Here is a 25743-nt window from a genome sequence, read left to right as displayed (position 1 = left end):
TGATGCAATGCCAGTTCTGCCGCCTAATTAGGATTCGGGTGACATATTTGTCACAAACTCCAAAGCGGAGAGCATGATGAATCACCGTCGATTGAAAGAGGGCATGCGTGCTCCGGCCTTTTCTGAGCAAGAATTTACCGCACTTAGTTTGGTGGATGCATATATCCGAGCAGCTCGAGACGGACTTGCCGGAGTGACTCAGTTGTTCTCAAAGGACAAACAGGTAAAAGTTTATGCAATTTGTATGGTCATATGTCAGTAGCCCCCGAGGCTTGAACCGGTGAAGAAAAATGATTTAAGGAACAATACTATTTGCAGTTTCTTAAAGAAAAGAACACTCCGCTAGCCCAGGAGCTGAAAACAAACCAGACGCAACTAAATGCTGTCACCGCCGAACTGGCAGAAATGCAAAAAGATCGCAACGGGCGTGTCCAGGGAGAAAATCACGAGGAGGAAAAAAACAAACAATCCAAAGAGATAGAGATCTTGAGGGCTCAGTTATCGTCCGCTCAGAAAGAGAATGAAACACTAAAGGGCGGCATGTTTAATATGTCTTTCCTTTTTATGCAAAACCACCCTAGGTGCTCATGTTTAGTCCATAATTCGGAAAGTCATGACTCTGTTGCCGCAGGCCTCTTGACTGGTCGATCGGAAGAAGAAGTATCCAGATTTCAAGGCGACGTGCTGAAGGAACTGTCTGTGGTACATGCTCGGGCCCAGAAAGCCATGAAGAGTATGGTGAAGGCTTTATGGCCATCTGATACCCCTCCAGAAAGTATGGAGGGCTTGGCAAACCTGTTCAAAGGTGCCCGACGCCGGTTAGAGCTATGGAAGACATCCACCTGCTGTGAAGGCACACGAGAAGCCTGGGCCATGGTGAAGATACGTTTCACCAAACTGGATCCAAATCATATCGCCTGAGTGGGACCATACACTACAAAAAAAAATACACTTCCGTGATGATACGTGTTTGTCACAGTAGGTCGCGTTTTTTGTCATGCATGTACATCCATGAAAAATTTATGACAAAATCAAGATAGTCATACCTGTGCTGTACTAGAAGTGTTCCATGACATTACCAAAATTATCATCATGAAAGTGTCCACTTCCATGACGATAAATCGCGTGTCACAGAAGTGCTTTCGTCAAGGGCGACCGACACGTGGCATCCACCGTAACGGAACTCCGTTAAGCTATCGGGTCCGGTTTTGGATCCAATAACCCGTTAACATCCCCGACCAATGGGGATTTTCCACGTGTAAAATCATCATTGGCTGGAGGAAACATGTGTCGGCTCACCATTGGGATAGATGTCATCCACTCATTGGACACAAAGCGCCTATGATATGTCGACACGTGGCACGGCCCAACAGAGGCCCATTCTTGTGAAAAGTCCGACCCGTTTGACTTGTTCAAAAGGTGGCGGCCCGGCCCATGGCAAGCTATTAACGACCTGTTCGCATATAGCCCATTTACAGCCCGCTAACACAGGGCCCGTTTATGGCCTAACCGAATTAGGCCCAGTAGCGTCATCTCGGCCGTCCAATATAATTCCAGCCCGTTTTAACTTCCGGCCCATGTATGGCCCATGACGTCTTTCGGCCCATATAAGGCCCTTATTACTCTCGGCCCATTAACAGCTCGTGGTAAAACTGGCCCGTAATGAACAATGTATCACTTTATACCCATTATAGACCCATGGTGAAACTGGCCCGTAATGAACAGTGTATCACTTTATACCCATTAACGACCCATTATTCCATTGGGCTGTTTCCAGCCCATGTTATCTTTCGGCCTTCTCTGGGCCCATTTATTCTTGGGCTCATTTCCACATTCGTTTACTTATGGACCGTTACTGTCATTTTCTGCTTGTGGGCCAAATTCAGCCCGTGGTTACAGTCGGCCCGTTTGTGGCCCGTTAATACGTTGGGCCGTTTTCATAGCGTCATTGAAATATGGCCGATTAACGACGGCCCATTATGGTCGGCCCATAAACGGACGATTTCAACTCTATCCCATTTACGACCATAATGTGGGCTATTATTGGCCCTTGTTTGGCCAACCGATCATAAGCCCGTAGAAGGCCCATTGATGATACGGCCCATAGAAGGCCCATTATGTCTACGACCCATATAAGGCTCATTGTTTCTACGCCACGTAGAAGGCCCATTGTTTCTATGGCCCTTAGAAGGCCCGTTGTTTCTACGGCCTGTAGGAGGCCCATGTTAACTACAGCCGGTGGGCATCAAAGTTCTCCACCAATGCAAATACAGGGAACACCCTACACAATACAAAAATGGCTTGTTGTTTTCTTCAGCCGGTGGTTGCACGTTAAGAACAAATTTTGTATCGCACCAAAACAAATTACAACTTTGAAACAAAGGGAAGGTTAGCATAAAAGTTAACCGTCTAGCAGATAAATGCACCACCAGAAGTTCAGAAGCTCAGTTCATTTGACCTGACTATTACGTTTTCATGTTGTATTGTCCAATGGAGCACCATAACCTTCGCCTTTAGTTCTCCTAGACTACTGAACAACATAGAAAATGTCTGATAGTCTGGTTTCAGAACCATGCATATCTTGACAACATCGAACAATGTCTCTCCTTGTTTCACAAAGGGTCTCTGTTAGGGAATGGACTTGTGTCTGGAGCATAGATACAACATTGTTTTGAGCTTGCATATCTTGATCATGAGGCAGTTTGGACGAGATTGCCTTAACAACCAACCCAGTATTACGCAGGAATGTGATTTTGGCACTGTTAGTGGACATGTACTGACCCACTACAGCAAGAGCTGACATTGCGGTTATAGTTGCCTCGCCACCTTCAGAAGGTGGCGGTTCCACCATTTTTTTCATAGCTCACTGAAAAGTTGTGGTTTTACATTAGTAGTACCAGAACAGAAGATATTAAGGAGGCAGCAAAACCAAACAAAATATCTTTGGTCTATATACAGACCTTATTCTGGTGAACCCATGTAAAATAATAGTTGTATTTTATTGCAAAGTACATAATAAAACAAAGTTCCAAACATATGACCATGTACCATCGCTAATGTATTGTCTATTTCTTCACATTGTATTGAGGGCTAAGGATAAAGAGACGAAGTTTATAATACGGTAAGCATAGTATGACATCATTCATATCACAAAACAACTGAGAACAGACAAACATGCAATTGTAACGTTGTGTGGGCAAGTCCAGCACGGAACTAGATTACAGGTCAAGATCAAAGGAACATCACTCCTCTGTTTTAAACCTTGTAAGGAGCAATGATACGCTAAGACAATTGTGTATACAATTGAAAAGAGTTATAAACATTGGTTGCAAACCATGCAGTTCAAGGCACAGGTCAAAGTAAGTAGTAGTTAAAAGGCATGAGGATTAAGGACTTACAACAGCGGCTTTGACTGGTGTAGTCATGCCCTTCTTCTTGCTGGTGTGACAGTCTTTGAAGATTTCCACAGCATTTGGTTCAGGTACTTTTTGGTCCTTGCAGGCTTTCCTCTGCATTTGGAACAAGTCAATATAGATTTGATAATATGGTACATCGAAAAGAGTGAAACTACAGCTAATTACAAGAGCCTTGCAGTGTGCAATATAGCTACGAGATCCTGTTGTCTGTTGGAATTTCAGTTTCGTACGGTTGGCCTTGTTCTTTTAACAGTTCACCTACAAGAAGATAGATTTGTGTGGCACATGCGTAAATAGGACTTCAACATGTGATCTGATGACATATATATAATGTACCTGATACTTCGGATTGGACCAGTGTTTAACGAGGCCTCTCTAGTCATCATCAGATATATTTTCCACTGGAGATGTTTGCGCAAGTTCATTGTTAGCCTTGCCTTCATAGTGAGTTTTTCTCAAGTTATACCGATACTATCGCAGTGCAGACTTGAAAACATGGGTGCAAGCTTGTCTGGTTGCATAATCTTGGCTATCCAACTTGAACCTCATCTGTTGAAAATTATGGGAGTCTCATTATCAGCAACCTAGAAAGTATTGGGCAGAGCAAGACGATATTACTAGTTTCCATACATAACCATACTTATAGATAACTGGTCGAGGAAGGTGTTGAACTGGGTTTTGTCTTTGTCATTCATGTACTGAATCCATGTTGGGAGGATACGTACATGACACCTAACAACAACCGCTGCCTCTGATACTAACTTGGCTGACTCTTTAGCATCACGTGGCCTTTTTAAAACACCTCAAAACGGATCTCCATTCTTCCGCCTCTAGATTTAGTTAACCTATCGAGCATTATCCCTGATGTTTGTTTACTCTTGCGCCTAGGTGCTTGTCCAACAACAAACATAGGAAGTGTGAGTGTACATCAAACTGTGAGACTACATATAAAGAAGCATGAAACTATAACTTGACTCCAACAACTACCTTCTTGTTGTTGAAGCTCACAAAGTTCATCTAATCTTGCCAACTCATCTTGTGTCAAGAGTGCTTTGGAAGTAGTGTCAGGTGGCAAGGGAGCTTGGGCACGTGCTGCTAGCTGAGTTGACGAATGAGTAAATCGTGCAGTTGGTGGTACTGTGGAAGGTGTTGCAACAACTAGGGTTGTCTCTGCTTGTTTGGTGGCAGATATTTGTTTCTGTTTGGCTTGTTCTGCAGCTCGTGTAGCATGGGATACCCTGTTGGTACAATTTTCCGCTGGACTTTGACCTTCTATTGCACCATCAGTACCAGCAGAATATGCAGGCTGTTGTGCTTCCCTTTCCCTGTCGTTCTGTCTTGCTTCCTCTTTCTTTGTGCCATGTTAAGTCAAGACGACAAGAAAAACGAATAACAATTTAGTTCTTCATAACAAATGTACTTTGATGTAAGAACATGGTGTGATAGACAGATATTTTATGTTCTAGAAACAGGAACACGTGTCTTAGTCACAAGTATAATGTGTAAAGTAAGCAGATGCAATTCAACAAAATTAGAAGCAATACAAGCTAGACATCATACATAACATGCAACCACATATAACAGTGCCAAGTTAGAGGGAGCACCTTTGATGGTGCACTAGGGGAGACATGCTCATCACCAACACAGCTACGTTGAGTGTCTATGCATGTGTTGTCTTGGAAATCATCTTGGGGGGATGGAGGAGTAGAATCTGTAGAGGCCTCCATTTGGAAGGAGCACCTTCATCCGCTGCCTTGCTAACTTCCTTTCGTTTTATTGATTTTGACAAGAAAACGCAATAAAATTCACTCTTCAGAACTCATTCGTGCATGATACTGACAATCACTACTTTGATGTAAGGCAAACACATGATTCCAGGATGGAATAATACGAAAAACAAGATGGCATGGCATATTCACAACTGTTTCTGTAAACTAAGCAGAAACCATTTCACCAAATAAGAAGCAATGCAAGCTAGACACCACGTGAAAGATGCAACCAATATGACTCTGCCAAGTTAAAAGTGTCCCATCATAAATGGCATTTCAACAAATTAGAAGCAGCGCATGCTATAAATCATATCAAAGATGCAACTAACATCACACTGCATATACTGAAGGTGTCTCGTCATACTTATTTATGCAGGATACAAAAAACAATAGTTTTATGTGAGGACATGCTTAATAGACAGATGTACAATGTACTAAATACAGGAAGGCATGTCACATTAACAGGTATAATGGATAACCTAAGCAGAATAGAAGATGCAGTTTAACCAAATAGGAAGAATTACAATGCAACATGCAACCACATATCACGCTGCCAAGTTAGAGCAAGCACCTATGATGCTAGTGTAGGGGAAATGCGGTAATCAACTACAGAGCTACGTTCACTATCTTCATCTAGCCTTGCTGTTTAAATGAGGAGTATTCCATTTGCCTGACTGCCTCATGATAAGTTGTCGGTGGGAACGACACCTATGGGATCACAAGAATCCCTACTACGGTTGCGGGGCGCGGGGTCGTGAGAAGAGCGGATCAAACAGATAGCACACGGTTTGTTTATCTAGGTTCGGGCCGCGAGGATGCGTAAAACCCTACTCCTGCTTTGGTGGATTGTATATCTGTGTTCTTGAGCTAGCTATGGGGCGTGAGGAGGTCCAAAAAGCCGAATCCTCCTCCTGGTCGCCTCGGGCCTCCTTTTATAGGAAAGGGGTTGCCACAGTGGCACACAGGAGGTGGAAAGGGTACAGTGATGTGAGGTTATCCCTCGCATTACATGACAAGGCGCATTTAATGTGTCTTGCCCAGGTGTCCTTGCTTTATCGGGGATGGGGGAGAGCCCTGTCTCATCCGTCGCCGCTCCCTCTCATGTTGACACGCGCCTTGGCCAGCGGCACCCGCGGTGCCATGTAGGCAGGCAGGCAGCTGAGGTGGCGCAGTGGTGGGTCTCCACGAAGATCCGCATGCCGCCACACAGGTGCCTGCCCAGCTGGTTGGGTCGGCAGCTGCATGCGAATGGCAGTGGAGGTTTGACTGACGTGGGCCTGATGGTGGCCCTACGGGTGTTCTTGGCAAGGGCCTTGTCGGTCCCCGGCAAGGGTCTTGCTGTGGCGCCTGCTGTCATCCCCGGCAAGGCTCTTGCCGGGGGCCTTGTGGTTGTCCTTGGCTGGGATCCCGCCAAGGATCATCACCTTCTAAAGGGTGTATCTAATCTTGAATGCCTTCACAAAGATCTGCATGCCACCACGGGGATGTCTCCCGAATCCTTGCCCCATGGGGGCAGTGGACTCAAGGGTGACTTACTCCGTAGGTGTGGGGCGAGCCGCCAAGGCAAGTGCCTTGCCGGGTTTGCTAAAACCGCCTCCCGACAAGGATCTTGCTGGGGGGGTCCACTTCGTCCCCTTTGCTCTTTGTGGTCTTGGTCTTGGCGTCGTTCTTCTTCTCCTGAGCTTCGGCCTTACCTTGGCTCGCCTCCCTTGCCTTGCTCAGTGTGGTGGTGCCTGTGGCTCAGACTGCCCGTGCACAGTTATAGGGGTACAAAAAGTGTACCCCTCTTTTTGTACACCGACAGGAGCCCCCGGGCCTGGGCCACACGTAAGCGCAATCGCGTCGTTGGGCTAGGCCCAAAAACGGTGCGTGGGCAGGCGGGGCGGTTTTTACCGCGGTAAGTCTCTTCGCGCGCTGCGCTTCCCATGCTTCCCGCACGTGCCACGGCGTGGGGAGGTGTGTGTGACGTGGGCGGCATGCGTGGGGTTGCTTCCCGCAGGCATGCGTCACATCATAGTTAATGTGAAAGGAGGCGGCCCGCGTTTTTCCGCCATAAGAAGGAATAACCGTGGGCGCGCTGCTCACTTTCTCCTCTTCCCTTGTGCCTTTTCCAATCTTAGATCCGCCGTTCCCTCTCTTCCTTCCTTCCTAAGCTTTCGCTGTCGCCCGCCGCCGCTGCTTTGCCATCCCCCTTCCTCAGCCCTCTAAACTTCTTGGTCGCCATGGCTCCCAAATTTGCCAAGGGCAAGGGGGTGGCTAAGGGCGCCGGGGTGGTGGAGCCACCGGAGAGCGCGCTGCCGGGGGACCGGACGAAGTCCGCCTTCTTCTTCCCCTCAACGGTTGATGTTCGAGAGCTCCAGGCCTCCTTCAAGCCCCTATGGGGAGTGAAGACGGGAGGAGAGGATTCGAGACACCCGGCGACGCGCATCATTCCTGCTGCTTGCGCTGATCCTGCCTCAAATCGGTACCCCTTCTTCGTTGATTACTTTTATTGCAGGTTATGCCCTCCTTTCTCCGATTTCTTCTACGACTTTATGCGCACCTTCGGCTTTCGCCTCTTGGATTTTACTCCGAATGCGGTGGCGTGCATGGCTTTCTTCGCGCATCTTTGCGAAGGCTTTGCCGGGGTGCAGCCCAACACGGCGCTCTTCCGCCATTACTTCCCTCGAATCCAGCCGGGAGGAGCCATCCCCGGTTGCGTCACATGCATCCCAAGATCCAAGGGGGCGTACCTGGATGGTGACGTGAAGCAGAGGTGGGAGGAATGGCGTGGCCGGTGGTGCTGGATTGAAGATGAACACCCGCCAGAATTCTGCAAGGTCCGGCAAGTGCCGCCGGTCCGTGGCAGCGATTGGAGCGATGTCGACGCAGCCGATGGGAGGCTCACCGTCGCCACCACCAGGATTCTCCGGCTCACCCAGGACGGACTCACCCTTGAGATGATCGGGGCGGACTTCATTCTCCGCCGGATTGCCCCGTTGCACAACAAGGGGAGGTCACCTTGGCTCGTTACGAACCCGGCTGACATCATGCGACTCCGCCCCGGCCTCGATCACAACTTCACAGTGCTGGTGCATGCCCACTTCTACCAGCGGCTTTTCCAGCTTGATGTGGGTTGCGATGGCGAGGTCGAGCGGACCGGCAAGGCCGCGAGGGCTGCCGCAAAGGTTGGCAAGGCCCTCAAGGGGCCATTTTTCAAGCTGCCAGCGGGGGTGGTCCCGTTGTGCAACAATTCGCGTCGGTCCGAGATCATCGCCATGATGCCGGACTATAATGCGCACGGCCCTGTCCCGAGCTGGGAGGAGCCGAAGCACAAGGATGTGCAGCAGTTCTTCGACACCCTGATCGAGGTGTACGTCAATGCCGACGCCAAGCGGTGGCTTATCATGGACACCACCCAGGCAGAGCCGGAAAGGGAGGCACAACTTGCCATGGAGGCCGGCAGCGCCGGTGGCGTGGAGGACAAGGCCGCAACGGCGGCGGAGGAAGAGGAGCTCACCCGGTGGGCGGCGGCCTCCGGGGAGGTCAGCAGCGCCGACACTGGATCTCCGCTTGTCGAAGACGTGGCCGACGAGTCGTCGGGGGAGGAGGAGGACATGGCGGCGGGCTCGATGCCAACCAGGGGAAGAGGGCGATTCCCGCGGCGGGCTGGCTCTGGTGAGCCGGTCTGGCCCGGCAGGGCTGCGCGGCCTCAATTGACCCTGGAGGGGTCTGGGCGCCACACGAGGGCCACAGCGGCCAAGAGGCTGACGAAGGCCGTTGAGAAGAAGAAGACAATAGCCCCTTCCTCATCTGGGCGCGCACAAACCCCGCCGCCTCCTTCGGCTCCTCCGGCAGGCGTCGAGTCGGATGATGATGTGGAGCTCCCTTTTGATCTCGGGCCTCTTAGCCCGGAGAGGAAAAGGAAACTGGTGGAAGAGGAGGAGACGGATGATGAGTAAGTTCTCCGTTCCTTACTGTCATTTCCATTTCCTCGAATTGGGTCACTTTTCTTGATCCATTTTTGCTTCCGCAGGGAGGCAGAGACGTTGGCCCAGAGGGTGAAGAGGGCGAGGACCTCGGCGAGCAGCCAGCCCCCGGCTGGGGCTTCAAAGACACCACTGGTGGTGCTGAGCAACCCGGACAGCAGCCCCCGGCGCAGCCCCCATCGTGAGTTCGTCACCCTCTTCTTACTCGACATGTGGTAGGTGCTCAATGCTATGATGCTGACCTTGCCGGGTTTGCAGGAGGGGAGCGGCAGCAGGAGGAGCCATAGAGGGCTACTCCTAACACACCACCCCCATCGACTACGCCACCGCGGGGGGCGTCCCCGGCAAGGGCATCAGGCACGGAGCCCAAACCCATGGAGGAAGAGGGGAACTTGGGCGCTGGTGGCTAGTGGCTCTGCCACGGCGCCAAATGCTGGCGAAGAGGGGACTTCTGCTTCACAGCCTGGCACTGGTGAGTCTCCTGTCCTTCGTCTCTGTTTTTCCCTTATTCTTTTCTTGGCTTCCATGCTCCCATTACTACCCAGACCCTCCTTCAACAGGTATGGAGGACGTGGATACCGTTGCTGGGAACATTGCTGACAAGGCCGCCAAGGACGCTGCCGAGGTCGCCGCTGATGAGGCCGCCAAGGATGCTGCCGAGGACACCGCGGCAGGGGCCGCCAAGGCGACCGGGGAGGCTTCTGCCGAGGGCGCCAACGGTGGGCCTGCCGGGGTGTCAGGACCCCGATTCCAAGTCACATCGATCTAGCCGGTAACACCTCATATCACATTGCGGCCTCACGCACGGTATCCCACGGGTGTCGCCTTACCATGGCCGGGACCGTTTGCGCCTTTTGGCTCACGTATATGATAGTGTCGCTAGCATCCATATGACGGAGAACCCGGGCATTGGCCTATGGAGACAGGCATACATGAATCACATCGAGCATGTCGGTCATCAGCGAGTGATTCCGGGCTGTAGCACTGGGCTAACAGGACTCCGGGGAACCCGGGCTGTAGCAGGCTAGGCAGGACTCCGGATGTCACCGCGTGACATTTCCCTGAAGGGACGGACATAGGAACGAAGTGAAACACATGCCGTCCAGTCAAGTGTCCTGAGCAGTAGTGCTGGGCTAGCAGGACTTCGGTGAACCGGGCTGTAGCGGACTACTATGGCTCGAGGAACACTAGACTACATTTCCCCGTAAGAAAGGCTGCTAAGGATAAACAACTAGATTGTCGGATCCCACTCATATCAAGCATTTCAATCATACACACAATATGCCCGATATGAGTACATACAACATGGCATCACAACAAAACTCTACAACTCAAGTACTTTATTTAAAGGCTCCAGAGAGCCATACATAACATGTTCATACAAGTAGGGGTCACACGACCCAACACTCAAGTCATACAATCATGCAAGCACAAGTGGAAGTAAATAGTCTAGGTACAGACACTAGAAAGCAAGAAGGCTTTCATAGCCTGTCTATCTACATAGGGCCCTCCATGGCCAGGATCCCCACCTGGGTGGCTAGTCACTCGTCGACATCAAGGTCTACGTAGAACCCATCGGAGGGGGCGGTGTTATCGTCTGAAAACAGTAATTAAGCAAACATGAGTACAAAGGTACTCAACAAGTCTTACAACAGAACCTACTATACATGCTCATTCTCAAGAAGGTGGTGGGGTTATTGCAGCAAGCCAGCTTTGACTCTTGGCTAGGCTATCCTACGGAACTCCACTAGTAAAATAGTTTTCACCCACGAGTCCACTACTCACCAACACAATACTCCACCGGGGATCCTCCCTCGTCATCCTACGAGAGGGCCAACCTCGGTACTCACACTTATCTTGAGTCTTTTAGTAGTAACCATTAACTTGTCTATGAACTGTATAGGCAACCAAGTAGTCCTTTACCGCGGACGCGGCTATTTGAATAGTTTTATACCCTGCAGGGGTGTACTTCTTCATACACGCTTTCACCACTTACCGCCGTTTACACGACATGTACTCGGCAACCTTCAAGCGGAAGCCCAACGAGGGTGTCAGCCACGGCCTACCCTAACACTCAAGTCTCTAGTCCAGGTGTATCGCCTATCCAGGTTCCATCCGCAGGGTGTCTGGCCGAGGTTTCCACATACGGCCCCGAACGATGTGAACAGGATTCCCGAGACACCAAACGGGCGACTCGGTACACCGTGCCACGGTGTATCTACCGCAACATAGCCCACCCCTAGGATCAGCGCTACGCACGGCTGCCAACACATAACCTACAAACACCAGAAACTATTTGCAACTCCTGGACAGAGTACTAGGGTGAATAAGAAGCCGAGAGGGTCCATTGGTTTCGGGCCCAATGTATGGTAGTAACTGCATCTTAAATCACACATACAGATCTCAGTTCTTATGGACGGCCTCAATGAAACAACTCACCATGTACTCCTACATGGCCTCTCATCGATACCTTTACCAAATCATGTTCATGACATCCCTCACATTACCGATATAACCATTCCACTCTAGCCCATCACCCAGATGGACCAGACCTGACACAACTCTAAGCATAGCAGGCATAGCAAGGTAGGAATCACATACATGGCTCAATCAACTCCTACACATGCTAGTGGGTTTCATCTAGTTACTGTGGCAATGACAAGTCATGCAGACGATAAGGGTTCAACTACCATAGCACACAGCGGTTTGAATCGCGTTGTCTTAATGCAGTAAACAAGAGCATAAGCAAGAACATGGGTTTGTATCGGAATGACCAATGGTTGCTTGCCTGTTGTAGTGGTAGTAGGGTACTGCCCTTCAGACGGATACTCGGGGTTATCCTCGAAGGCAGAACCTACCACGAAAGATACACCGAACATAATCAACACATGACAATATGCAACAGTATGATGCATGCTATGACATGGCAAAATGAATGTGTCTTGGCCTAATGCAAGCTAAAACAGGATGGAATGAACTCATTTGAATCAAAGATTCAAATGTTAGCTCATTTAACATGGCCTTATTAGTGCATTATCTTATTCTGCTTAAAAAACAAGGTTAACTTATTTTGTCATGCATGAAACCATTACAGATGGATAGATTGAATTTTTCTGATCATTTTTCATATATAAATCTTTGCATTTGGAGCTATGGTTGATTTTCTATGATTTTTAGAAGTTTTGGCTATTTTCTGGAATTTCCTATTAAAGAATAAATCCAGTAATTGAATCAATGCCTCAGCATGACATAGGTGTGAAGTCAGCGGTCAACTGGGTCGGCCAGGTCAAACCTGAGTACCTGACTGGTGGGCCCTGTCTGTCAGTGACTCAGCTAATTGACAGAATTAAATTAACACTAATTAGCTGTCAGTGGGGCCTGGGCCCACATGTCAGTGACTATACTAATTAAAATTAGTTAAAACTAATCCTAAACTAATTAGCAGACCGGCCCCACCTGTCATAGACTCAAGGGGGTCAACCTGGGCCCACACAGGGGGCAAACAGAGTCAAACTCGCCGGCGTCTAGCCGCCGGCGTGGCCAGACACGGCGGAGCATTGCGGGATTTGCACTCCAGCGACCAAATGTGCGGCGGAGACTATCTACGTGATGCGGGGAGGAAGCCGCGTCGAGTGGTGGCAGTGGGTGGAGCTGGGGTGGCCGAAAACATCGTCGGCGACGAGTTTGGTGGCGGCCGGAGCTCGGGTGAGGTCGAGCTAGTCGCTAGGGGGCACGACGAGGGGCGTGCGGGGGTGCTACGGGCTCCTACGAGTGCGTGGAATATGAAGGCGTGCTCGGTGGCGTCCCAACGTGGCTATGGCCACGACGGCGACGTGCGGTGGCAGCGGCGAGCTTCGGCTTCGATGGCAGAGGTGGTTAGAGGACGCGGACGAGCATGGGGAGAGGGGGAAACGGTGGCGGAGCTCACAGCGGTTGCAGGGGAGCGAACGGCGAGCTCGGGGAAGGGCTAGAGCGAGCGGGGCGGGGAAGGGGATCTCCGATGCAGCGTCTCCGAGGCGAGCGAGCGCTCGGGGATCGGCCTACTTGATGTAGTCGACGATGGCGGAGCTTCCTGGCATGACGGGGCAACGAATGGACGACGGTGGCTACGGTGAAGCTTGTCGGCGGCGACGGCTGCACTCGGCAGGAAGATGGGGAGAGAGCCAGAGAGGGGGAGAGGCCACGGGGAGAGTGGGAAGAAAGTGAGGGAGACGTGGGGGTCGGCGTGGCACTCGTGGACGCCTCCAGGCCGTCGGCGGAAGCAGGAGGTGGCCGGCGTGTGGCCGCGGGCGTCGGCCACGCGCTCCTCGTCCTCCTGGCGAGAGGAGGGGGACGACTGGCATGAGCCAGTGGCCTGGGCTGAGCCGGGTGGGCTGTTGGGCTGCGCCAGGTAAGTCCCTGTTCTTTCTCTCCTTTTCTGTTTTTTATTTATTTATTATTTCTCTAACTTCAGGGCTTTATTAAAAATGCCAGGGCATTACCAAAAATCATAAAATTAATCATGGCCGCTGCTTAGAATATACCCAACAGCAAACATTTTAGTTTATGATTATTTGAGCATTTAAAATATTTTATAGCATTTAAATGCTCAAATGCAAATACCATAAGGATTAATCCAATGACCTTTGATGTCCTAGAAAAATGTGCACCATTTTTGTCAAAGGTTTTAACCCAAAACAAAAAGGGTGGGCTTTTTAGGAGGGCATTTCAGGTTCATTGAAAAAGTTTTTAGTAAACCCTAGTTGTTCCAGGGGGGGTGCTGGGGGTTCTGTCATCCCCATTTCAAATTTAAGAGGAATTTAAACATGATGCACACTCTAATGCTTGAACTAGCTAGGGTGTGACAACTCACCCCCACTCAAAAGAATCTCGTCCCGAGATTTAGGATCCTCCGGAAAGAAGGTGGGGTACTCGAGTCGAAGACGATCCTCCCTTTCCCAAGTGGCTTCTTTCTCGGAATGGTGTGATCATCGAACCTTAAGAAACTTGATATTATGGCGTCGAGTGGTACGCTCGGTTTGATCAAGGATACGAACGGGATATTCCCGATATGAGAGGTTATCTTGTAAATCAAGCGTTTCGTGGTCCACTCCACGGATAGGATCCGCGAAGCAACGCCTGAGTTGAGAAACGTGGAAGACATCGTGAACTCTGGAAAGATGCAAAGGTAGTTCCAATTGGTAGGCAACTTCTCCTCGTTTGGCAAGAATGCGAAAAGGGTCCGATGTAACGAGGAGCCAATTTGCCTTTGATACCGAAACGATGGGTTCCCTTTAATGGAGTAACCCGAAGGTAAGCCTTCTCACCGACTTCATAAGTCATAAGCTTATGTTTACGATCATATTGACTCTTTTGACGAGATTGGGCTGTTTTCAATTTCTCACGAATAACGCGAACCTGCTCTTCTGCTTCCTGAATCATATCCGGGCCAAAGAGTTGTCTTTCCCCGGTTTCTGACCAGTTAAGAGGCGTTCGACATTCTCGTCCATAGAGATCTTCGAAAGGAGCCTTGCCCAAGCTAGCTTGATAACTATTGTTATAAGCAAACTCCGCGAATGGAAGGCAATTCTCCCAACCCATTCCGAACGAGATGACAGAATCTCGGAGCATATCTTCCAGAATTTGATTGACTCGCTCTACTTGACCACTTGATTGAGGATGGAAGGTGGTGCTAAAAGAGAGACAAGTTCCCATAGCATTTTGGAAACTTTCCCAAAATCGAGAGGTAAAGAGACTCCCACGGTCTGAGTTAATTTCCAATGGGACACCATGAAGTGACACTATTCGAGAGATGTATAACTCAGCTAGCTGGCTAGCGGTGATACTCTCATGAACAGGTAGGAAATGGGCTACCTTGGAAAGGCGGTCGATCACGACAAAGATGGCATTATTCCCTCTCTTGGTCCTAGGAAACCCAGTGATGAAATCCATACTGATTTTATCCCATTTCCACTCGGGAATATCCAAAGGTTGAAGGGTGCCAGCAGGCCGTTGATGCTCTGCTTTAACATGACGACAAACATCGCAATTAGCAATGTATTGAACGATTTCTCTCTTCATCCTAGTCCACCAAAACCTCTGGCGTAGGTCTTGATACATTTTAGTACTACCGGGATGAATGGTGAGAGGGGATTCATGAGCTTCCTTAAGGATCAGCCGCCTCAGGTCTCGTGCCTTTGGAACCACTAAGCGGTTTCCAAAGTATACGACACCTTGATCATCAACGGAGAAACAATTCGCGACTCCTTTCTTAATGTTTCTCTTAATACGGGAGATTCCTGGATCTACCTTCTGTGCCTTGATGATCTGATCCATAAGGGTAGGTTTCGCCACCAGTGTGGATAGGAATCCTCGAGGAACAATGTGAAGATTGAGATTATGAAATTCCTCGTGGAGAAGTGGTTGGCTTTGGTGTAACATCAGGTTGTTACAATAAGATTTACGACTTAGCGCATCAGCCATGACATTGGCTTTGCCCGGGGTGTAAGTTATTCCTAAGTCGTAATCCGAGATCAACTCGACCCAACGTCGTTGCCTGAGATTCAAATCCGGTTGGGTGAAGATATATTTCAAACTTTGGTGATCGGTGAAGATCTTGCAACGATTACCAAGGAGGTAATGTCGCCAACTTTTGAGTGCATGGACTATAGCTGCAAGCTCTAGATGATGTGTGGGATAGTTTTCCTCATGTGGGTGTAATTGCCGTGAAGCATATGCAATTACCTGACGACCCTGCATGAGTATGCAACCTAGTCCTTGTCGCGATGCGTCGCAATAGATAATGAAGTCCTTGGAGAAATCTAGTGGTACCAGTACGGGAGCAGATGTCAGGCGTCTTTTCAGTTCCTATAAACTGAAATCGCACTGTGGAGTCCACTCAAACCTTTTATCTTTCTTGAGGAGTTCAGTTAGAGGTTTAGCAACCTTGGAGAAATTCTCGATGAAGCGGCGGCAATAGCTCGCTAAGCCAAGGAAACTCCGAACTTGCTTGACCGTTTCAGGTGCAGTCTAATCAAGGACGGCTTGAACTCGCTCGGGATTGACAGCAATACCCTTACCAGAGATTACATGGCCTTGATAGGTCACTTATAGCAACCAAAATTCACACTTGGAGAATTTGGCATAAAGGCGATGCTCTCAAAGTTTCATCAATACCAGACTTAGATGTTCGGCATGTTCCTCTTCATTCTTGGAGTAGATGAGTATGTCATCGAGGTATACTACGATGAATTTATCCAAGTACTCCAGGAAGACCGAGTTCATTAACCAAGAGAAGATAGCTGGGGCGTTGGTTAAACCGAAGGACATAACGGTGTACTCGTATTGGCCATAACGAGTAACAAAGGCCGTTTCGGGAATGTCCCCGTTTCTGATTTTGATCTGATGGTAGCCTAACCTCAAATCCATCTTGGAAAAGACTGAGGATCCAGCGAGCTGATCATACGGATCGTTGATCCTGGGAAGCAGATACTTGTTCTTGATGGTGACCAGGTTGACAGGTTGGTAATCTACAACCATTCGATCCGTTCCATCCTTCTTCTTGACGAAGAGGACGGGGCAAGCCCAAGGAGAAGAACTAGGACGGATGAAACCCTTTTTCAAGGACTCATCGAGTTGATTCTTAAGCTCGGCTAGTTCTAAGGGTGCCATCTTGTAGGGTCTCCTAGAAATTGGAACGGTTCCTGGGACAAGGTCTATCACGAACTCGACATCCCTGTCAGGTGGAACACCTGGCAGTTCTTCGGGAAAGACATCCGGGAAGTCCCGGACTACCGGAACATCCTCAAAGTCTGGAAGGGGTTGGCATTTAAGGAGTAAAGCTGGCGCTTGGCCACTCGAGTTAAGACATTGACTGTCTTGCCCGATGGATGAGTAAGTTGAACGGTTCTAGTGGCACAATCAATCTTAGCATAATGAGCTGACATCCAGTCCATACCCAAGATGATGTTTATGTCCGAGGACTTGAGAGCTATTAAGGATGCAAGGAAGACAAGTCTATCGACAAGAATTTCGTTCCCATGGCTTACTCTAGAAGTTTACCATTTGGAACTCGGAGTTTGAATTACCATGGAAGTGGCATGTCACAGGATGTCGTGTTATGCAATCAAGCATAGTTCTCGGATATGAATGAATGAGATGCTCAAGTATCGAAAAGAACAGATGCCGGATGGCAGTTAACAAGGAGCGTACCAAGGACGACATTAGGATCCTCGTGAGCCTCCTCGGCTGAGACATAGTTGACATGGCCACGTGCAGTGGTGACCGGCTTGGCATAGAATGTCTTTCCCGCTGGCTTACCACGGCCAACGGACTTTCCAGTCTGATTAGGGTTGTTCTGGGACACTCTCGACTATAGTGACCCGGCTCTCCACACTTGAAGCATGTCACCACATTGGGGCGTGGAGCAGCATTAGCAGCGGCGCCACCATAGGGTTTGGGCGGTGCAAACTGCTGGTTGGGACGAGGCACCTCAAAGGATGGCCTCGGAATGAACCTGGGTGGCAGTGCCGTGCTTGGGATCCACACCCGGCGCTTCTGATCTCCAGAGCCGGATGAAGAGCCAAAATCACGTGAGTGTTTGCGTGAAGCGTCATAGTCAGACTGGCCTGTCTCAGCGCTGATGGCTTTATTGACCAACTTCTAAAAGGATGTGCACTCGTGCAGACGAAGATCTCTTTGAAGCTCAGGGCTAAGGCCCTTGCGGAACCTTGCCTGCTTCTTAGCATCGGTAGATACTTCTTCAGGAGCATAACGTGCCAGATCCCAAATTCACGGCTATATGCATCCACAGTCAGTCTTCCTTGGGTGAAATTGCAGAACTCCTCCCTCTTACGATCTATGAGTCCTTCCGGAATGTGATGCTCACGGAAAGCCTCACTGAATTCAGCCCAAGTAGTAATTTGGCCGACCGGACGCATAGCTTCAAAATTTTCCCACCAGAGGCTAGCATGGCCTTCGAGATCGTAGGCAGCGTAAGTAACTTTATCAGCTTCGGCTACGTTGGCAGAATGTAGCTTGTGGGTGATGCTGCGAAGCCAGTCATCCGCGTCGAGGGGCGCGACGGAATGGTTAAACTTTGGTGGGTACAGCTTGATAAATTCATTGATTGACACCAAGTCATTTCGCGGATGGCATGCAGTGTTCTGCTCAATCCGCTCCAGCAGGCGGTTAGTCTCATGCTTGTTTCTTTTCGCCTCCAGCATCACTTCGGCCAAGGAAGGCGGGTGAGGCAGATTTTCACCCCTACCTGCACTGGCTTCCCCCTGCTCCGGGGCAGCAGGGTTTCTGCGGGTGTTGACCATCCTAGGAGAAAACAAGACAATGGTTTAGATAAGGATGGCACAACTTAGCAAGGAAGTGCAGAATGTAATGGATAACATGGAATGCTAAGACGTTCATTGCACGACATGGTAATATAGAAACTGCCATATATATACCATTGGTCATACACACCGTACATAGTTTAGTACAAGCCCAGGCTAGAGTACAACTACGGTGAAAGACATTACATCTCATCGGAGGCATTCCAAGCTCCTATACATTATTTGTCTACACCTCCGGAATCGATTACACACAAACTCATATTCCACAAGTCACGCAGGACAGTGAAGATACAACTATTACAATACTAGTGGTACTACTACTAACTCAGACGGCTCCGTAGTAGTCCTCATAGAAGTCACCTCCATAGCCTGGAAGTTCAACGTGATCATCCGGGAACAGTCGGTCCTGAGGAGCTTGTGGACCAAAGGGGCTAGGGTGAGGTCTTGGACCAACAAACGGTGGCCTGCGGGGACCACTGGGTGGGGTGATGCCTCCCACATCATGCCAATCCACCATGTCTGGCAGAGCAGATCTCACAGGATATAGATCCCTTGTATCCATACATCCAGCTTGCACCGCAGGTGCAAACCGAGTCAATGTGGCCCAATGATCAGCACGGGTATTGAAAAGCTCCAGCCTCAAGGCCCAATTCTCTCGGTCCTTATCTTCGAGCATCTCGGCAGTGGTACGAGTCAATGAGTCCTCCTGAGTGGAGTCAGCATAGATAGCCTGAAGGTACCCTTGCGCTCCCAGAAGTGAAGCTGGCATGTAACAGAAGTCGGTGTTCCGAAGCAGGCCAGTCCGGACTCGCATGATGGTCATCATGGAATAGGCAGCATCCTACACAGCCATCTCAACAGTAACCCCGAGTCCATAGGAACAGTGGAGGGGCTCGGTAGATCCAGGATAAGAAGGAAATATCCTGACGGTGCAGAAATATTGGCTTTGATTAAAGTCTCGAAACTGCTCTTCGACAGTGTATTTGGGATACCAACGGTAACCCGTCTCAATCATTACCCGAACTAACATAGCAGTATGACTGGGCACATCGAGGCACCGGGTCAGGCGAATCACTTGGTTTTGAGCACGAGTGGCCATCTGAAAGCACAATCACAATGCAAAGACATTAGAATTTCTAGGGAAAATTTGACAGCATAACAGCTGTAAATGCTCAGAAAAAGATTTGAGACATTCACAACAGTTTGCAATACCACTCAACAACATCATATCAAGGTTCTGATTCAACTGGCAACATACTAAAAATAGTAGGAACTGTATTGAGGCTTGTAACAACAATCCTATAAGCTACTACAGATTAGTAACACGTGAACCTGATAGAAGAAGAGAGCCTAGTCCTTAACCCACGTTGAATGAGAAGAGAATGACTCAGATCAGAGGGCATAAGGTAAAGGAGTAAAAGAGCCTTACTTTCCCTCCCACAATCAATTCCCCTACATATAACTAAAGCATTTCTAGACTCGACATCGACCAGTTTGGCTCAACGAACCTACAGGCAGTCCGGCTCTGATGCCAACGCTGTCAGGACCCCGATTCCAAGTCACATTGATCTAGCCGGTAACACCTCATATCACATTGCGGCCTCACGCACGGTATCCCTCGGGTGTCGCCTTACCATGGCCGGGACCGTTTGTGCCTTTTGGCTCACGTATATGATAGTGTCGCTAGCATCCATATCACAGAGAACCCGGGCCAACATGGCTAGTCGTGAACCCAAAGCGGCACAGGCCTATGGAGAGAGGCATACATGAATCACATCGAGCATGTCGGTCATTAGCGAGTGATTCCGAGCTGTAGCACTAAGCTAACAGGACTCCGGGGAACCCGGGCTGTAGCAGGCTAGGCAGGATTCCGGATGTCACCGCGTGACATTTCCCCGAAGGGACGGACATAGGAACGAAGTGGAACACATGCCGGCCAGTCAAGTGTCCTGAGCAGTAGTGTTGGGCTAGCAGGACTCTGGTGAACCGGGCTGTAGCAGACTACTATGGCTCGAGGAACACTAGACTACATTTCCCCATAAGAAAGGCTGCCAAGGATAAACAACTAGATTGTCGGATCCCACTCATACCAAGCATTTCAATCATACACACAATATGCCCGATATGAGTACATACAACATGGCATCACAACAAAACTCTAAAACTCAAGTACTTTATTTAAAGGCTCCAGAGAGCCATACATAACATGTTCATACAAGTAGGGGTCACACGACCCAACACTCAAGTCATACAATCATACAAGCACAAGCGGAAGTAAATAGTCTGGGTACAGACACTAGAAAGCGAGAAGGCTTTCGTAGCCTGTCTATCTACATAGGGCCCTCCATGGCCAGGATCACCACCTGGGTGGCTAGTCACTCGTCGACATCAAGGTCTACGTAGAACCCATCGGAGGGGGCGGTGTTGTCGTCTGAAAACAGTAATTAAGCAAGCATGAGTACAAAGGTACTCAGCAAGTCTTACAACAGAACCTACTATACATGCTCATTCTCAAGAAGGTGGTGGGGTTATTGCAGCAAGCCAGCTTTGACTCTTGGCTAGGCTATCCTATGGAACTCCACTAGTAAAATAGTTTTCGCACAAGAGTCCACTACTCACCAACACAATACTCCACCGGGGATCCTCCCTCGTCATCCTACAAGAGGGCCATCCTCGGTACTCACACTTATCTTAAGTCTTTTAGTAGTAACCATTAACTTGTCTATGAACTATATAGGCAACCAAGTAGTCCTTTACCGCGGACGTGGCTATTCGAATAGTTTTATACCCTGCAGGGGTGTACTTCTTCATACAACCTTTCACCACTTACCGCCGTTTACACGACATGTACTCGGCAACCTTTAAGAGGATGCCGAACGAGGGTGTCGGCCACGGCCTGCCCAAACACTCAAGTCTCTAGTCCAGGTGTATCACCTATCCAGGTTCCATCCGCAGGGAGTCCGGCCAAGGTTTCCACATACGGCCCCGAACGATGTGAACAGGGTTCCCGAGACACCAAACGGGCGACTCGGTACCTTGTGCCATGGTGTATCTACCGCAACATAGCCCACCCCTAGGATCAGCGCTACGCACGGCTGCCAACACATAACCTACAAACACCAGAAACTATTTGCAACTCCTGGACAGAGTACTAGGGTGAATAAGAAGCCGAGAGGGTCCATTGGTTTCGGGCCCAATGTATGGTAGTAACTGCATCTTAAATCACACATACAGATCTCAGTTCTTATGGACGGCCTCAATGAAACAACTCACCATGTACTCCTACATGGCCTCTCATCGATACCTTTACCAAATCATGTTCATCACATCCCACACATTACCGATATAACCATTCCACTCTAGCCCAACACCCAGATGGACCAGACCTGACACAACTCTAAGCATAGCAGGCATAGCAAGGTAGGAATCACATACATGGCTCAATCAACTCCTACACATGCTAGTGGGTTTCATCTAGTTACTGTGGTAATGACAAGTCATGCAGACGATAAGGGTTCAACTACCGTAGCACACAGCGGTTTGAATCGCGTTGTCTTAATGCAGTAAACAAGAGCATAAGCAAGAACATGGGTTTGTATCGGAATGACCAATGGTTGCTTGCCTGTTGTAGTGGTAGTAGGGTACTGCCCTTCAGACGGATACTCGGGGTTATCCTCGAAGGCAGAACCTACCACGAAAGATACACCGAACATAATCAACACATGACAATATGCAACAGTATGATGCATGCTATGACATGGCAAAATGAATGTGTCTTGGCCTAATGCATGCTAAAACAGGATGGAATGAACTCATTTGAATCAAAGATTCAAATGTTAGCTCATTTAACATGGCCTTATTAGTGCATTATCTTATTCTGCTTAAAAAACAAGGTTAACTTATTTTGTCATGCATGAAACCAATACAGATGGATAGAATGAATTTTTCTAATCATTTTTCATATATAAATCTTTGCATTTGGAGCTATGGTTGATTTTCTATGATTTTTAGAAGTTTTGGCTATTTTCAGGAATTTCCTATTAAAGAATAAATCCAATAATTGAATTAATGCGTCAGCATGACATAGGTGTGACGTCAGCGGTCAACTGGGTTGGCCAGGTCAAACCTGACTGGTGGGCCCTGTCTGTGAGTGACTCGGCTAATTGACAGAATTAAATTAACACTAATTAGCTGTCAGTGGGGCCTGGGCCCACATGTCAGTGACTAAACTAATTAAAATTAGTTAAAACTAATCCTAAACTAATTAGCAGACCGGCCCCACCTGTCATAGACTCAGGGGGGGTCAACCTGGGCCCACACAGGGGTCAAACAGAGTCAAACTCGCCGGCGTCTAGCCGCCGGCGAGGCCAGACGCAGCGGAGCAGTGCGGGATTTGCACTCCGACGACGAGGAGGCCGCCGGCGAGGCCAGACGCAGCGGAGCAGTGCGGAACAGAGACTATCTACGTGATGCGGGGAGGAGGCCGCCTCGAGTGGTGGCGGTGGGTGGAGCTGGGGTGGCCGGAAACGTCGCCGGCGACGAGTTTGGCGGCGGCCGGAGCTCGGGTGAGGTCGAGCTAGTCGCTAGGGGGCACGGCGAGGGGCGTGCGGGGGTGCAACGGGCTCCTGCGAGTGCGTGGAAGACGAAGGCGTGCTCGGTGGCGTCCCAACATGGCTATGGCCACGACGGCGACGTGCGGTGGCGGCGGCGAGCTTCGGCTTCGATGGCAGAGGTGGTTAGAGGACTCGGACGAGCGCGGGGAGAGGGGGAAACGGTGGCGGAGCTCACAGCGGTTGCAGGGGAGCGAACAGCGAGCTCGGGGAAGGGCTGGAGCGAGCAGAGCGGCGAAGGGGATCTTCGGTGGCTGGAGTTGAGGACGAGCTCGGTGCAGCGTCTCCGGGGCGAGCGAGCGCTCTGGCCTCGGCTCACTTGATGTAGTGAACGACAGCAGAACTTCCTAGCATGACGGGGCAACGAATGGATGGCGGTGGCTGTGGTGAAGCTTGTCAGTGGCGACGGCTGCGCTCGGCAGGAAGATGGGGAGAGAGCCAGAGAGGGGGAGAGGCCACGGGGAGAGTGGGAAGAAAGTGAGGGAGACGTGGGGGTCGGCATGGCACTCGTGGACGCCTCCAGGGCATCGGCGGAAGCAGGAGGTGGCCGGCGCCACGCGCTCCTCGTCCTCCTGACGAGAGGAGGGGGACGACGGGCATGAGCCAGTGGACTGGGCTGAGCCGGGTGGGCTGGTGGGCTGCGCCAGGTAAGTCCCTGTTCTTTCTCTCCTTTTCTGTTTATTTATTTATTTATTATTTCTGTAACTTCAGGGCTTTATTAAAAATGCCAGGGCATTACCAAAAATCATAAAATTAATCATGGCCACTGCTTAGAATATACCCAACAGCAAACATTTTAGTTTATGATTATTTGAGCATTTAAAATATTTCATAGCATTTAAATGCTCAAATGCAAATACCATAAGGATTAATCCAATGACCTTTGATGTCCTAGAAAAATGTGCACCATTTTTGTCAAAGGTTTTAACCCAAAACAAAAAGGGTGGGCTTTTTAGAAGGGCATTTCAGGTTCATTGAAAAAGTTTTTAGTAAACCCTAGTTGTTCTAGGGGGGGTGCTGGGGGTTCTATCATCCCCATTTAAAATTTAAGAGGAATTTAAACATGATGCACACTCTAATGCTTGAACTAGCTAGGGTGTGACACGGGGAAGCCGGCAAGGCGATTGATGATCAGCCTCCCTCCTCCTCAACCTCGGGCCCCGGCAGGTATTTGAAGGTGGGCGACGATCTTTTCGTACACCTCCTAGGGGCGTCAAGTTCCCGGGCGCCCGCCAAAGGGGAAGTCTTTGACGGCGAGGTGCTTGCCGCCACCGGGCTTGAGGTTGTCGGTGAGCCGGGCGTTGGCGGTGACTGTTCTCCGGAAGAGCAGCTTTTCTGCGCTATGGGGGCTAACTTCCGAAAACTCCAGGCGCTCTACCTTGTCCGTCTGGGCAAGGTTATGTCCAGGATGGCAACGGTGGACCAGGCGGAGGTGGATTTCAAGGCGTGCGTTGCTGAGACGCAGACCTGGTTCCACCAGACTCGCGAGGAGCAGAGGGCCCTTCAGGAGGAATTGGCCAAGCGCAATTTCGAGCTCACCATGAAGATGGTTGGCCCAGGAACAGGCGGCGAACTTGGCTGCCGCGGCCGAGGCCATCCGGAACCAGCATCAAGCCGCACTAGATTCCCAGGAAGAGGACCTCACCGCGCGTGAGGCGAAGCTTGCCGCAGAGCTCCGTGGCAAGGATGAGGAGCTTGAGGCCCTTGTCACACGGCGGACTCGTGAGCTGGAGCAGAGGCACAAGGAGGCACTCGATGCCCAGGCTCTGGCCCATGCCGGCAAGGTAAGGGAGTTGGAGGTGGCGCAGGACGAGCTGAAGGAGCAGGCCCTCAAGCTGTCCAATGAGAAGAGCATGCTCAACAGCGCCTTGGTGGAGGCGCAAGGAGCGGTCATCAGCAGGGCTGGGGAGCTCTCCGAAGCGCAAAACTCCGTCAGAGACCTCAAGCTGAAGCTGGAGGATCTCGAGAAGAGCAGGGCTCGGGAGGAGACCTTGACCAAGAGCCTGGAGGACGAGAAGCAGCTACGGGCGAACGAGGCCGCCTCCCACCAAGATTATGTGGCAGGCGAGAACAGATGGATCAGCCGTCTAGAGGAGGTCGCCGGCAGGGTCACCTCGCAGTTGGCCACCATGGGGATGCCACACGTGAGGTACACCCCTGAGCGCAGCGGGATCGTCAACACCAAGTTGACCCTGTTCTTCGAGGGCGTCCTCGAAGCCTTGGCTTATCTTCACTCCAAAAAGACGGCCACGCTGGCCGAGGAGGCCCGGCGACTTTGCCGGAGGGTCGTGGCCAAGGTCCTCACCAAGATGGCGTACTGGAATCCCGATCTTGACTTCGCGGCCGCGATGAAGAGCTTGCCGGATGGTGCTGACCTCACGGTGCTCAAGGAGTGCATCAAGCCCATCACCGACTGCATCGACGAAATCAAGAGGGTGGAAGGCCAGCGCCGGGATTAGGCATCCCGTTCTTCTTCGCCGCTGCGGGTTCCCGACCAAGAGAAATTTTATCTTTTGTTAGAACCGCAGCTATGATGTGATGTAATATAACTTTGAAGTACGCGTGCTGCCGGACGAGCCACCTTTCTATTCTGAACGCAGCCGCTCGAACTATCGAGTTTGACTCGAGTCAGAATCGGGGGCGTTGCTGATCGCGGA

Source organism: Triticum urartu, chromosome 5A (genome assembly GCF_056163025.1).
Source record: "Triticum urartu cultivar PI428250 chromosome 5A, HENAU_Tu73, whole genome shotgun sequence".
Taxonomy (NCBI): Eukaryota; Viridiplantae; Streptophyta; class Magnoliopsida; order Poales; family Poaceae; genus Triticum; species Triticum urartu.
The sequence above is the reverse complement of the archived record's forward strand: the minus strand, read 5'-3'. Positions refer to the sequence as shown.